The 17,142-nt window shown below is 40.0% G+C and overlaps 1 pseudogene; it reads left to right on the forward strand.

Moving 5' to 3' along the window:
* The window catches only part of LOC127915543 (tripartite motif-containing protein 2-like), a 44,743-nt pseudogene that overhangs the window by 24,335 nt on the left and 3,266 nt on the right, over positions 1 to 17,142 (forward strand).

Below are 17,142 nucleotides of genomic sequence, written 5' to 3' on the forward strand. Positions count from 1 at the left end.
TACAGGAGACATACAGGAGACATACAGGTGACATACAGGTGACATACAGGAGACATACAGGCGACATACAGGAGACATACAGGTGACATACAGGTGACATACAGGAGACATACAGGTGACATACAGGAGACATACAGGAGACATACAGGTGACATACAGGTGACATACAGGTGACATACAGGAGACATACAGGAGACATACAGGTGACATACAGGTGACATACAGGAGACATACAGGTGACATACAGGAGACATACAGGAGACATACAGGAGACATACAGGTGACATACAGGTGACATACAGGAGACATACAGGAGACATACAGGTGACATACAGGTGACATACAGGTGACATACAGGTGACATACAGGAGACATACAGGAGACATACAGGAGACATACAGGTGACATACAGGTGACATACAGGTGACATACAGGAGACATACAGGTGACATACAGGAGACATACAGGTGACATACAGGAGACATACAGGTGACATACAGGTGACATACAGGTGACATACAGGTGACATACAGGTGACATACAGGCGACATACAGGCGACATACAGGCGACATACAGGAGACATACAGGAGACATACAGGTGACATACAGGTGACATACAGGAGACATACAGGTGACATACAGGAGACATACAGGTGACATACAGGTGACATACAGGAGACATACAGGCGACATACAGGAGACATACAGGTGACATACAGGAGACATACAGGCGACATATAGGCGACATACAGGAGACATACAGGAGACATACAGGAGACATACAGGTGACATAGAGGTGACATACAGGAGACATACAGGAGACATACAGGTGACATACAGGTGACATACAGGAGACATACAGGCGACATACAGGAGACATACAGGTGACATACAGGTGACATACAGGAGACATACAGGAGACATACAGGGGACATACAGGAGACATACAGGAGACATACAGGTGACATACAGGTGACATACAGGAGACATACAGGAGACATACAGGCGACATACAGGAGACATACAGGCGACATACAGGAGACATACAGTAGACATACAGGAGACATACAGGTGACATACAGGCGACATACAGGAGACATACAGGCGACATACAGGTGACATACAGGTGACATACAGGCGACATACAGGAGACATACAGGAGACATACAGGAGACATATAGGAGACATACAGGAGATTTACAGGTGACATACAGGTGACATACAGGAGACATACAGGTGACATACAGGAGACATACAGGTGACATACAGGAGTCATACATGTGACATACAGGTGACATACAGGAGACATACAGGTGACATAGAGGTGACATACAGGAGACATACAGGAGACATACAGGTGACATACAGGAGACATACAGGAGACATACAGGAGACATACAGGAGACATACAGGTGACATACAGGTGACATACAGGAGACATACAGGTGACATACAGGAGACATACAGGAGACATACAGGTGACATACAGGTGACATACAGGTGACATACAGGAGACATACAGGTGACATACAGGTGACATACAGGAGACATACAGGTGACATACAGGAGACATACAGGAGACATACAGGAGACATACAGGTGACATACAGGTGACATACAGGAGACATACAGGAGACATACAGGAGACATACAGGTGACATACAGGTGACATACAGGTGACATACAGGAGACATACAGGAGACATACAGGAGACATACAGGTGACATACAGGTGACATACAGGTGACATACAGGAGACATACAGGTGACATACAGGTGACATACAGGTGACATACAGGAGACATACAGGAGACATACAGGTGACATACAGGTGACATACAGGTGACATACAGGTGACATACAGGTGACATACAGGAGACATACAGGTGACATACAGGAGACATACAGGAGACATACAGGAGACATACAGGAGACATACAGGTGACATACAGGTGACATACAGGAGACATACAGGTGACATACAGGAGACATACAGGTGACATACAGGAGACATACATGTGACATACAGGTGACATACAGGAGACATACAGGTGACATACAGGTGACATACAGGAGACATACAGGTGACATACAGGAGACATACAGGCGACATACAGGAGACATACAGGTGACATACAGGAGACATACAGGCGACATATAGGCGACATACAGGAGACATACAGGCGACATACAGGAGACATACAGGCGACATACAGGAGACATACAGGTGACATACAGGAGACATACAGGTGACATACAGGCGACATATAGGCAGGCACGTGCACAGATGGAGGTCTAAGGGTACCTGAGCATCTTCCCTACAGAAAAGCGAACTTTCAGATTGGTGTTTTTTATTTTATTATAACATTTTAACGTCACTTTAAATCATTTTCATCAGCATGACCTTATTTCTATTACAGCATACTGGATGATTCATATTCACCCAGCTCAATGTAACAGTGACAGGTTACTGTCATTCATATTCACCCAGGTCAATGTAACAGTGACGGGTTTAGGTTACTGTCATTCATATTCACCCTGTTCAATGTAACAGTGATAGGTTTAGGTTACTGTCTTTCATATTCACCCAGCTCAATGTAACAGTGACAGGTTTAGGTTACTGTCGTTCATATTCACCCAGTTCAATGTAACAGTGACAGGTTTAGGTTACTGTCGTTCATATTCACCCAGCTCAATGTAACAGTGACAGGTTTAGGTTACTGTCGTTCATATTCACCCAGTTCAATGTAACAGTGACAGGTTTAGGTTACTGTCATTCATATTCACCCAGTTCAATGTAACAGTGACAGGTTTAGGTTACTGTCATTCATATTCACCCAGTTCAATGTAACAGTGACGGGTTTAGGTTACTGTCATTCATATTCACCCAGTTCAATGTAACAGTGACAGGTTTAGGTTACTGTCATTCATATTCACCCAGTTCAATGTAACAGTGACAGGTTTAGGTTACTGTCATTCATATTCACCCAGTTCAATGTAACAGTGACAGGTTTAGGTTACTGTCATTCATATTCACCCAGTTCAATGTGACAGGTTTAGGTTACTGTCATTCATATTCACCCAGTTCAATGTAACAGTGACAGGTTTAGGTTACTGTCATTCATATTCACCCAGTTCAATGTAACAGTGACAGGTTTAGGTTACTGTCATTCATATTCACCCAGTTCAATGTAACAGTGACAGGTTTAGGTTACTGTCATTCATATTCACCCAGTTCAATGTAACAGTGACAGGTTTAGGTTACTGTCATTCATATTCACCCAGTTCAATGTAACAGTGACAGGTTTAGGTTACTGTCATTCATATTCACCCAGTTCAATGTGACAGGTTTAGGTTACTGTCATTCATATTCACCCAGTTCAATGTAACAGTGACAGGTTTAGGTTACTGTCATTCATATTCACCCAGTTCAATGTAACAGTGACAGGTTTAGGTTACTGTCATTCATATTCACCCAGTTCAATGTAACAGTGATAGGTTTAGGTTACTGTCATTCATATTCACCCAGTTCAATGTAACAGTGATAGGTTTAGGATACTGTCATTCATATTCACCCAGTTCAATGTAACAGTGACAGGTTTAGGTTACTGTCATTCATATTCACCCAGTTCAATGTAACAGTGACAGGTTTAGGTTACTGTCATTCATATTCACCCAGTTCAATGTAACAGTGACAGGTTTAGGTTACTGTCATTCATATTCACCCTGTTCAATGTAACAGTGACAGGTTTAGGTTACTGTCATTCATATTCACCCAGTTCAATGTAACAGTGACAGGTTTAGGTTACTGTCATTCATATTCACCCAGTTCAATGTAACAGTGACAGGTTTAGGTTACTGTCATTCATATTCACCCAGTTCAATGTGACAGGTTTAGGATACTGTCATTCATATTCACCCAGTTCAATGTAACAGTGACAGGTTTAGGTTACTGTCATTCATATTCACCCAGTTCAATGTAACAGTGACGGGTTTAGGTTACTGTCATTCATATTCACCCAGTTCAATGTAACAGTGACAGGTTTAGGTTACTGTCATTCATATTCACCCAGTTCAATGTAACAGTGACAGGTTTAGGTTACTGTCATTCATATTCACCCAGTTCAATGTAACAGTGACAGGTTTAGGTTACTGTCATTCATATTCACCCAGTTCAATGTAACAGTGACAGGTTTAGGTTACTGTCATTCATATTCACCCAGTTCAATGTAACAGTGACAGGTTTAGGTTACTGTCATTCATATTCACCCAGTTCAATGTAACAGTGATAGGTTTAGGTTACTGTCATTCATATTCACCCAGTTCAATGTAACATTGATAGGTTTAGGTTACTACAAATGTTCCCTATCACGAGGTTGCTACAACCTTAGGAATTAAAGTTTACAACGTAGGTGCACAGGTAGAGAGGATTTTGAGTAATCAAGGTGACAGAAAGTGACACAATCATTATTGCCTGCGTCCACCTGTAATCATTATTGCCTGCATCCACCTGTAATCATTATTGCCTGCGTCCACCTGTAATCATTATTGCCTGCATCCACCTGTAATCATTATTGCCTGCATCCACCTGTAATCATTATTGCCTGCATCCACCTGTAATCTTTATTGCCTGCATCCACCTGTAATCATTATTGCCTGCGTCCACCTGTAATCATTATTGCCTGCATCCACCTGTAATCATTATTGCCTGCATCCACCTGTAATCATTATTGCCTGCATCCACCTGTAATCATTATTGCCTGCATCCACCTGTAATCATTATTGCCTGCATCCACCTGTAATCATTGTTGCCTGCATCCACCTGTAATCATTATTGCCTGCATCCACCTGTAATCATTATTGCCTGCATCCACCTGTAATCATTATTGCCTGCATCCACCTGTAATCTTTATTGCCTGCATCCACCTGTAATCATTAGTCGAAGAGTTTCAAGCGAGAGTTTCTATTGGTCAAATTCAGGAATGTTTATACTTTGCTTCCATCTACACCCCTGATCACACGCAAACACAGTTCACTGTCACAGCAGCCACATACAAACAGCATGATCCCTTTTATTGTTTTATAATTCCTTCTCCCATCATCCTCCACTCACATTTTCCCTTTCGCTTGTGGACTTCACTGCACAACACATCAGCTCTCTGTGACCAGGCGGAAAAAAAAAAAAACTTTTCCAAGCCAAACCTTCATACCGTAACCGCTAACCGCTAACCGCTACACACAGCCTACATCATTGTCACCATTATTAGCTAACGTCATAGTGAAAATAGCTACTGGAACCAACGCGTTAGAAAACCTGCTACGATCATGCAGTACAGTGTACAGTCAGCAAACAGTTTAGCAGTTACACGTACAGGACCCGTGGCAATACATTAATAAAACCCTTACATAGCATCCCTCTGTTATAGCCAGCTAGCTAACATAGCATCCCTCTGTTATAGCCAGCTAGCTAACATAGCATCCCTCTTTTATAGCCAGCTAGCTAACATAGCATCCTCTGTTATAGCCAGCTAGCTAACATAGCATCCCTCTTTTATAGCCAGCTAGCTAACATAGCATCCCTCTGTTATAGCCAGCTAGCTAACATAGCATCCCCTGTTATAGCCAGCTTGCTAACATAGCATCCCTCTGTTATAGCGAGCTAGCTAACATAGCATCCCCCTGTTATAGCCAGCTTGCTAACATAGCATCCCTCTGTTATAGCGAGCTAGCTAACATAGCATCCCTCTGTTATAGCCAGCTAGCTAACATAGCATCCCTCTCTGTTGGATAGCCATAGCCAGCTAGCTAACATAGCATTTCTCTCTGTTTGAGCCGGGTGTTTGAGCAGGCTAAATTAGCTAGCTGCATTTGCTAGCTAACTAAGTGAATTTGAAAAAAATACAACAACTACCCGTTCAAAAGTTTGGGTCACTTATAAATGTCCTTGTTTTTGAAAGAAAAGCACATTTTTGTCCGTTAAAATAACATCAAAATGATCAGAAATTCAGTGTAGACATTGTTAATGTTGTAAATGACAATTGTAGCTGGAAACGGCAGATTTTTTTTATTGAATATTTAGACAGGCGTACAGAGGCCCATTATCAGCAACCATCACTCCTGTGTTCCAATGGCACGTTGTGTTAGCTAATCCAAGTTTATCATTTTAAAAGGCTAATTGATCATTAGAAAACCCTTTCTAATTGTTAGCACAGCTAAAAACTGTTGTTCTGATTAAAGAAGCAGTAAAACTGGCCTTCTTTAGACTAGTTGAGTACTTGGAGCATCAGCATTTGTGGGTTTGATTATAGGCTCCAAATGGCCAGAAACAAATAACTTTCTTCTGAAACTCATCAGTCTATTCTTGTTCTGAGAAATGAAGGCTAGCAATTGTGAGAAATTGCCAAGAAACTGAAGATCTCGTACAACGCTGTGTACTACTCCTTCACAGAACCAGCACAAACAGCTGGCAGCTTGATTAATAAATAGTGCCTGCAAAACACCAGTCTCAATGTCAACAGTGAAGAGGCAGCTCCGGGATGCTAGCCTTTCTGTCCCCAAAGTACCTCTGTCCAGTGTCTGTGTTCTTTTGCCTATCTTAATCTTTTTCTTTTTGTTGGCCAGTCTGAGATATGGCTTTTTCTTTGGCCAGCATCCCGGGAGTCGCCACTTCACTGTTGAAGTTATCTAAAAAAGGATACTTTTTTTTTTATGTTTCACTATTTTTATTTTTATGAAATTCTCTGAGGAGGATGCTCCTCCCCTTCCTCCTCCACGGGCATACATTCTTAGTTCAACTGTATTAAGTTGTTTCCTTTTCCTAGCTATATTATTAACTAGCTAGCTAGCCAACTGCATATTACTGATTAGCTAGCGAGCTGACCGGAAGCTGCATATCATTACTAGCTAGCCAGCTGCACGTTATTGGTTAACTAGCTAGCTGCATACTAGCTAGCCAGCTAACCGGCAGTGGCACAACATTACTAGCTAGCCAGCTGTATATCTTTGGCTAGTTAGCCAGCTGACTGGAAGCTGCATAACATTACTAGCTAGCTGACCAGAAGCTGATTAACGTTACTAGTTAGCTGACCGGAAGCTACATAACTTTACTAGGTAGCTGACCGGAAGCTGCATAATGTTACTAGCTAGGTAGCTGACCAGAAGCTACATAACAATACTAGCTAGGTAGCTGACCAGAAGCTGCATAACGTTCCTAGATAGCTGACCGGAAGCTGCACAACTTTACTAGCTAGGTAGCTGACCAGAAGCTGCATAACATTACTAGCTAGGTAGCTGACCAGAAGCTACATAACATTACTAGCTAGCTGACATGAAGCTGCATAACATTACTAGCTAGGTAGCTGACCAGAAGCTACATAACATTACTAGCTAGCTGACCAGAAGCTGCATAACTTTACTAGCTGTTACTGACCTGTGGAGAATAACTGTATTCTGCCTGTAGTCTGCCCTGTGGAGAATAATGGTATTCTGCCTGTAGTCTGCCCTGTGGAGAATAACGGTATTCTGCCTGTAGTCCGACCTGTGGAGAATAACGGTATTCTGCCTGTAGTCCGACCTGTGGAGAATAACGGTATTCTGCCTGTAGTCTGACCTGTGGAGAATAACGGTATTCTGCCTGTAGTCTGCCCTGTGGAGAATAACGGTATTCTGCCTGTAGTCTGCCCTGTGGAGAATAACGGTATTCTGCCTGTAGTCTGCCCTGTGGAGAATAACGGTATTCTGCCTGTAGTCTGCCCTGTGGAGAATAACGGTATTCTGCCTGTAGTCTGACCTGTGGAGAATAACGGTATTCTGCCTGTAGTCTGCCCTGTGGAGAATAATGGTATTCTGCCTGTAGTCTGCCCTGTGGAGAATAATGGTATTCTGCCTGTAGTCTGCCCTGTGGAGAATAACGGTATTCTGCCTGTAGTCCGACCTGTGGAGAATAACGGTATTCTGCCTGTAGTCTGCCCTGTGGAGAATAACGTTATTCTGCCTGTAGTCTGCCCTGTGGAGAATAACGTTATTCTGCCTGTAGTCTGCCCTGTGGAGAATAACGTTATTCTGCCTGTAGTCTGCCCTGTGGAGAATAACAGTATTCTGCCTGTAGTCTGCCCTGTGGAGAATAATAATAATCCCAAAACGGATTCAATTATTTTTTCCCCTCATCAAGCTACACACAATATCCTACAATGAAAAAGCAAAAACAGTAAAAATATATATATTTTTGCACATATATAAAAAATAAACAACTGAAATATTACATTTACATAAGTACTCAGATCATTTACTCACTAATTTGTTGAAACATCTTTGGCAGCGATTCCAGCCTCGAGTCTTCTTGGGTTTGACGCTACAAACTTGGCACACTTATATTTGGGGAGTTTCTCCCATTCTTCTCTGCAGATCCTCTCAAGTTCTGTCGGGTTGGATGGGGAGAGTCTCTGCACAGCTATTTTCAGGTCTCTCCAAATGTTCGATTGGGTTCAAGTCCGGGCTCTGGTTGGGCCACTTAAGGACATTCAAAGAATTTTCCGGAAGCCACTCCTGCATTGTCTTGGCTGTGTGCTTAGGGTTGTTGTCCTGATGGAAGGTGAACCTTCAATATTGGTTGTCCTTCTGGAAGGTTCTCCCATCTCCATAGAGGAACACTAGAGCTCTGTCAGAGTGACCATCGGGTTCTTGGTCACCTCCCTGACAAAGGCTCGTCTCCCCCGATTGCTCAGTTTTGCCAGCGGCCAGCCACCTCTTGGAAGAGTCTTGGTAGTTCCAAACTTCTTCCATTTAAGAATGATGGAGGCCACTGTGTTCTTAGAGACTTTCAATGCTTCATAAATGTTGTGGTACCTTTCCCCAGATCTGTACCTCGACACAATCCTGTCTCGAAGCTCTATGGACAATTCCTTCGACCTCATGGCTTGGGTTTTTGATGTGACAGGTGTGTGCTTTTCTAAATCATATCCAATCAATCAAATTTACCACAGGTGGACTCCAATCAAGTTGATCAATGGAAACAGGATGCACCTGCACATATTTACACGTTCATAGCAAAGGGTCTGAATACTTATGCAAATAAGGTATTTCTGTTTTTTTTTTATTTTTTTTTATAAATTCACAAAAAATTTCGGAAAATCTTCCCTTTGTCATTATAGGATATTGTGTTTAGATTGCTGAGTACATTTTTTAAAAATATAATCCATTTTAGAATAAGGAACATAACAAAATGGCACTTTTTTTTTTTTGGGGGACTTTGGGCATCTACCCCTCCAAATGTCTGAGCACAACAATCTATAGGTGACATACAGGTAACTTTATTCTATTTTCAGGCCAAGCTGTCCTCTGATTGGTTGTGTTAGCTGTATGTCAGGCTTACCTGTCCTCTGATTGGTTGTGTCATCTGTCTGTCTGTCAGGCCAAGCTGGGCTCTGGTAGGCTAATGGGACCGAAGGGCGTGTCAGTGGATCAGAACGGTCATGTGATCGTCGTTGACAACAAGGCATGCACCGTCTTCATCTTTCCAGCCAACCGGCAAGCTCGTTTCTAAATTCGGTAGCCGCGGCAACGGAGACAAACAGTTTGCAGGTGTGTTGATGATGATGATGGTGATGATGATGGGAATGATAATGATGGTGATGATCATGATCCATCTCTCCTCCTCTCTCCACTTCCTCTTCACCTCTCCTCCTCTCTCCACCTCCTCTTCATTTGTCCTCTCTCCACATACTCCTTTCCTCCTCTCTCCACCTCATTTCCTTCTCTCTCCACCTCGTTTCCTTCTCTCTCCACCTCATTGCCTCCTCTCTCCACCTCCTCTCCTCCTCACTCCACTTCCTCTTCACCTCTCCTTCTCCCTCCACCTCCTCTCTCCACCTCCTCTTCATTTGTCCTCTCCTCTCTCCACTTACTCCTTTCCTCCTCTCTCCACCTCCTCTCATCCTCTCTCCACCTCCTCTTCATTTGTCCTCTCTCCACATACTCCTTTCCTCCTCTCTCCACCTCATTTCCTTCTCTCTCCACCTCGTTTCCTTCTCTCTCCACCTCGTTTCCTTCTCTCTCCACCTCATTTCCTCCTCTCTCCACCTCCTTTCCTCCTCTCTCCACCTCGTTTCCTCCTCTCTCCACCTCCTTTCCTCCTCTCTCCACCTCCTTTCCTCCTCTCTCCACCTCCTTTCCTCCTCTCTCCACCTCGTTTCCTCCTCTCTCCACCTCCTTTCCTCCTCTCTCCGCCTCCTTTCCTCCTCTCTCCACCTCCTTTCCTCCTCTCTCCGCCTCCTTTCCTCCTCTCTCCACCTCCTTTCCTCCTCTCTCCACCTCCTTTCCTCCTCTCTCCACCTCGTTTCCTCCTCTCTCCACCTCCTTTCCTCCTCTCTCCGCCTCCTTTCCTCCTCTCTCCACCTCCTTTCCTCCTCTCTCCACTTACTCCCCTTTCCTCCTCTCTCCGCCTCCTTTCCTCCTCTCTCCACCTCCTTTCCTCCTCTCTCCACCTCCTTTCCTCCTCTCTCCACCTCCTTTCCTCCTCTCTCCACCTCCTTTCCTCCTCTCTCCACCTCCTTTCCTCCTCTCTCCACCTCCTTTCCTCCTCTCTCCACTTCCTCCTTTCCTCCTCTCTCCACCTCCTTTCCTCCTCTCTCCACCTCCTTTCCTCCTCTCTCCACCTCCTTTCCTCCTCTCTCCACTTACTCCTTTCCTCCTCTCTCCACCTCCTTTCCTCCTCTCTCCACCTCCTTTCCTCCTCTCTCCACCTCCTTTCCTCCTCTCTCCACCTCCTTTCCTCCTCTCTCCGCCTCCTTTCCTCCTCTCCACCTCCTTTCCTCCTCTCTCCGCCTCCTTTCCTCTCTCTCCACCTCCTTTCCTCCTCTCTCCACCTCCTTTCCTCCTCTCTCCACTTACTCCTTTCCTCCTCTCTCCACCTCCTTTCCTCCTCTCTCCCACCTCCTTTCCTCCTCTCTCCACTTCCTCCTTTCCTCCTCTCTCCGCCTCCTTTCCTCCTCTCTCCACCTCCTTTCCTCCTCTCTCCGCCTCCTTTCCTCCTCTCTCCACCTCCTTTCCTCCTCTCTCCACCTCGTTTCCTCCTCTCTCCACCTCCTTTCCTCCTCTCTCCACTTACTCCTTTCCTCCTCTCTCCACCTCCTTTCCTCCTCTCTCCACTTACTCCTTTCCTCCTCTCTCCACCTCCTTTCCTCCTCTCTCCACCTCCTTTCCTCCTCTCTCCACTTACTCCTTTCCTCCTCTCTCCACCTCCTTTCCTCCTCTCTCCACTTACTCCTTTCCTCCTCTCTCCACTTACTCCTTTCCTCCTCTCTCCACCTCCTTTCCTCCTCTCTCCACTTACTCCTTTCCTCCTCTCTCCACCTCCTTTCCTCCTCTCTCCACTTACTCCTTTCCTCCTCTCTCCACCTCCTTTCCTCCTCTCTCCACCTCCTTTCCTCCTCTCTCCACCTCCTTGCCTCCTCTCTCCACCTCATTGCCTCCTCTCTCCACCTCCTTTCCTCCTCTCTCCACCTCCTTTCCTCCTCTCTCCACTTACTCCTTTCCTCCTCTCTCCACTTACTCCTTTCCTCCTCTCTCCACCTCCTTTCCTCCTCTCTCCCGCCTCCTTTCCTCCTCTCTCCACCTCCTTTCCTCCTCTCTCCACCTCGTTTCCTCCTCTCTCCACCTCATTGCCTCCACTCTCCACCTCCTTTCCTCCTCTCTCCACTTACTCCTTTCCTCCTCTCTCCACCTCCTTTCCTCCTCTCTCCACCTCCTTTCCTCCTCTCTCCACCTCCTTTCCTCCTCTCTCCACCTCCTTTCCTCCTCTCTCCACCTCCTTTCCTCCTCTCTCCACCTCATTGCCTCCACTCTCCTCTCTTCCGACCAGGTCCTCATTTTGCAGCTGTCAACAACAACAATGAGATCATAGTGACAGACTTTCACAACCACTCAGTCAAGGTAAGCAACTAACTTATCAGGACACTTCCACCCAATATTTACTAGGTCTGGTGGATCAACTAAACATGACCTTCGTTAATTAAACCAACAGAATGAATGGGGAAAAGTCCTGGTTCAATTTAAAAATCCCCATTTCCCGCTCGCTCCCTCTCCCTCCCTCCTCTCTCTCTCTCTCTCTCTCTCTCTCTCTCTCTCTCTCTCTCTCTCCCTCCCCTCCCTCTCTCCCTCTCTCTCTCTCTCCCCCTCTCTCTCTCTCTCTCTCTCTCTCTCTCTCTCTCTCTCTCTCTCTCTCTCTCTCTCTCTCCCCCTCCCTCCCTCCCTCCCCTCCCTCCCTCCCTCCCTCTCTCTCTCTCTCTCTCTCTCTCTCTCTCTCTCTCTCTCTCTCTCTCTCTCTCTCTCTCTCTCTCTCTCTCTCTCCTCTCTCTCTCTCTCTCTCTCTCTCTCTCTCTCTCGCTCCCTCGCTCCTCCTCCCCCTCCCTCCCTCCCAGGTGTTCACCCCAGAGGGAGAGCTGCTGTTGAAGTTTGGATCTAACGGAGAGGGCAACGGTCAGTTTAATGCTCCTACAGGCGTGGCCGTCGATGTGAACGGGAACATCATTGTAGCTGACTGGGGCAACAGCCGTATACAGGTATAGTTTTATATATAGATATACAGTACCAGTCATACAGGTATAGATATATATATAGATATACAGTACCAGTCATACAGGTATAGTTTAATATATAGATATAGATATAGATATACAGTACCAGTCATACAGGTATAGATATATATAGATATACAGTACCAGTCATACAGGTATAGTTTAATATATAGATATACAGTACCAGCCGCATACAGGTATAGATATATATATATAGATATACAGTACCAGTCATACAGGTATAGATATAGATATATAGATATACAGTACCAGTCATACAGGTATAGGTTTATATATAGAGATATATATATAGATATACAGTACCAGTCATACAGGTATAGTTTTATATATAGATATATATATATAGATATACAGTACCAGTCATACAGGTATAGTTTAATATATAGATATATATATATAGATATACAGTACCAGTCATACAGGTATAGTTTAATATATAGATATATATAGATATACAGTACCAGTCATACAGGTATAGTTTTATATATAGATATATATATATAGATATACAGTACCAGTCATACAGGTATAGTTTTATATATAGATATATATATAGATATACAGTACCAGTCATACAGGTATAGTTTTATATATAGATATATATATATAGATATACAGTACCAGTCATACAGGTATAGTTTTATATATAGAGATATATATATAGATATACAGTACCAGTCATACAGGTATAGATATATATAAATATATATAGATATACAGTACCAGTCATACAGGTATAGTTTTATATATAGATATATATATATATAGATATATATAGATATACAGTACCAGTCATATACAGGTATAGTTTTATATATATATATATATATATATATATATATATATATATATATATATATATATATATATATATATATATATATATATAGATATACAGTACCAGTCATACAGGTATAGTTTTATATATAGAGATATATATATAGATATACAGTACCAGTCATACAGGTATAGTTTTATATATATATCTATATATAGATATAGATATTTATAGATATAGATATACAGTACCAGTCATACAGGTATAGTTTTATATATAGATATATAAATATATATATATATAGATATACAGTACCAGTCATATACAGGTATAGTTTTATATATATATATATATATATATATATATATATATATATATATATATATATAGATATACAGTACCAGTCATACAGGTATAGTTTTATATATAGAGATATATATATAGATATACAGTACCAGTCATACAGGTATAGTTTTATATATATATATATATATATATATATATATATAGATATATATAGATATAGATATACAGTACCAGTCATACAGGTATAGTTTTATATATAGATATACAGTACCAGTCATACAGGTATAGATATATGTAGATATAGACATACAGTACCAGTCATACAGGTATAGTTTTATATATAGAGATATATATATATAGATATACAGTACCAGTCATACAGGTATAGATATATATATATATATAGATATACAGTACCAGTCATACAGGTATAGTTTTATATATAGATATAGATATATAGATATACAGTACCAGTCATATACAGGTATAGTTTTATATATAGATATATATATATATATATATATATATATATATATATATATATATATATATACAGTACCAGTCATACAGGTATAGTTTTATATATAGAGATATATATATAGATATACAGTACCAGTCATACAGGTATAGTTTTATATATATATATATATATATATATATATATAGATATATATAGATATAGATATACAGTACCAGTCATACAGGTATAGTTTTATATATAGATATACAGTACCAGTCATACAGGTATAGATATATATATATAGATATACAGTACCAGTCATACAGGTATAGATATATATAGATATAGATATACAGTACCAGTCATACAGGTATAGTTTTATATATAGATATACAGTACCAGTCATACAGGTATAGATATATATATATAGATATACAGTACCAGTCATACAGGTATAGTTTTATATATAGATATAAATATATAGATATACAGTACCAGTCATACAGGTATAGTTTAATATATAGATATAAATATATAGATATACAGTACCAGTCATACAGGTATAGTTTTATATAGAGATATATATATATATATATAGATATACAGTACCAGTCATACAGGTATAGTTTTATATATATATATATATATATATATATATATATATATATATATATATAGATATAGATATACAGTACCAGTCATACAGGTATAGTTTTATATATAGAGATATATATATAGATATACAGTACCAGTCATACAAGTATAGTTTTATATATATATATATATATATATATATATATAGATATATAGATATATATAGATATAGATATACAGTACCAGTCATACAGGTATAGTTTTATATATAGATATACAGTACCAGTCATACAGGTATAGATATATATATATATAGATATACAGTACCAGTCATACAGGTATAGTTTTATATATAGATATAAATATATAGATATACAGTACCAGTCATACAGGTATAGTTTTATATATAGATATAAATATATAGATATACAGTACCAGTCATACAGGTATAGTTTTATATATATATATATATATATATATATATATATATATATATATATATATATATAGATATACAGTACCAGTCATATACAGGTATAGTTTTATATATAGATATATATATATATATATATATAGATATACAGTACCAGTCATATACAGGTATAGTTTTATATATAGAGATATATATATATAGATATACAGTACCAGTCATACAGGTATAGTTTTATATATATATAGATATATATATAGATATACAGTACCAGTCATATACAGGTATAGTTTTATATATAGAGATATATATATATAGATATACAGTACCAGTCATATACAGGTATAGTTTATATATATATATATAGATAGATATACAGTACCAGTCATATACAGGTATAGTTTTATATATAGAGATATATATATATAGATATACAGTACCAGTCATATACAGGTATAGTTTATATATAGAGATATATATATATAGATATACAGTACCAGTCATATACAGGTATAGTTTTATATATAGAGATATATATATATAGATATACAGTACCAGTCATACAGGTATAGTTTTATATATATATAGATATATATATAGATATACAGTACCAGTCATATACAGGTATAGTTTTATATATAGAGATATATATATATAGATATACAGTACCAGTCATATACAGGTATAGTTTTATATATATATATATATATATATAGATATACAGTACCAGTCATATACAGGTATAGTTTTATATATAGAGATATATATATATAGATATACAGTACCAGTCATATACAGGTATAGTTTTATATATAGATATATATCTACATAGATATACAGTACCAGTCAAAGGTTTGGACACACCTACTCATTCAAGGGTTTTTCTTTTTACTATTTTCTACATTGTAGAATAATAGTGAAGACATCAAAACTATGAAAAAACACATACGGAATCATGTAGTAACCAAAAAAGTGTTAAACAAATCAGTATATTGTTTAGATTTGAGATTCTTCAAAGTAGCCACCCTTTGCCTTGATGACAGCTTTGCACACTCTTTGCATTCTCTCAACCAGCTTCATGAGGTAAACACCTGGAAAGCATTTAAATTAATAACAGGTGTGCCTTTGCTGCAAAGAAACCACTACTAAAGGACACCAATAAGAAGAAGAGACTTGCTTGGGCCGAGAAACACAAGCAATGGATATTAGACCGGTGGAATTCTGTCCTTTGGTCTGATGAGTCCAAATTTCAGATTTTTGATTCCAAACCCGCTGTGTCTTTGTGAGACGCAGAGTAGGTGACCGGATGATCTCCGCATGTGTGGTGTTCCCACTGTGAAGCATGGAGGAGGAGGTGTGATTGTGTGGCGGTGCTTTGCTGGTGACACTGTCAGTGATTTTTTTTTAAAGGCACACTTAACCAGCATGGCTACCACATTATTCTGGAGCGATACGCCATCCCATCTGGTTTGCGCTTAGTGGGACTATCATTTGTTTTTCAACAGGACCCAACACACCTCCAGGCTGTGTAAGGGCTATTTGCCCAAAAAGGAGAGTGATGGAGTGCTGCAACAGATGACCTGGCCTCCACCATCACCGAATCTCAACACTCAACCCAATTGAGATGGTTTGGGATGAGTTGGACCGCAGAGTGAAGGAAAAACAGCCAACAAGTGCTCAGAATATGTGGGAACTTCTTCAAGACTGTTGGAAAAGCATTCCAGGTGAAGTTGGCTGAGAGAATGCCACATCCACAACAGCCACGTATATAATAATGTATTATTTATTAATTTATTATATTATTATGTAATGTATTATATTATTATGTAATGTATTATATTATTATTAATGTATTATATTGTTATTAATTTATTATATTATTATTAATTTATTATATTATTATGTAATTTATTATATTATTATGTAATTTATTATATTGTTATTAATTTATTATATTATTATTAATGTATTATATTATTAT

The sequence above is a fragment of the Oncorhynchus keta genome, chromosome 35 (assembly GCF_023373465.1).
Source record: "Oncorhynchus keta strain PuntledgeMale-10-30-2019 chromosome 35, Oket_V2, whole genome shotgun sequence".
In the NCBI taxonomy this organism is placed as follows: domain Eukaryota; kingdom Metazoa; phylum Chordata; class Actinopteri; order Salmoniformes; family Salmonidae; genus Oncorhynchus; species Oncorhynchus keta.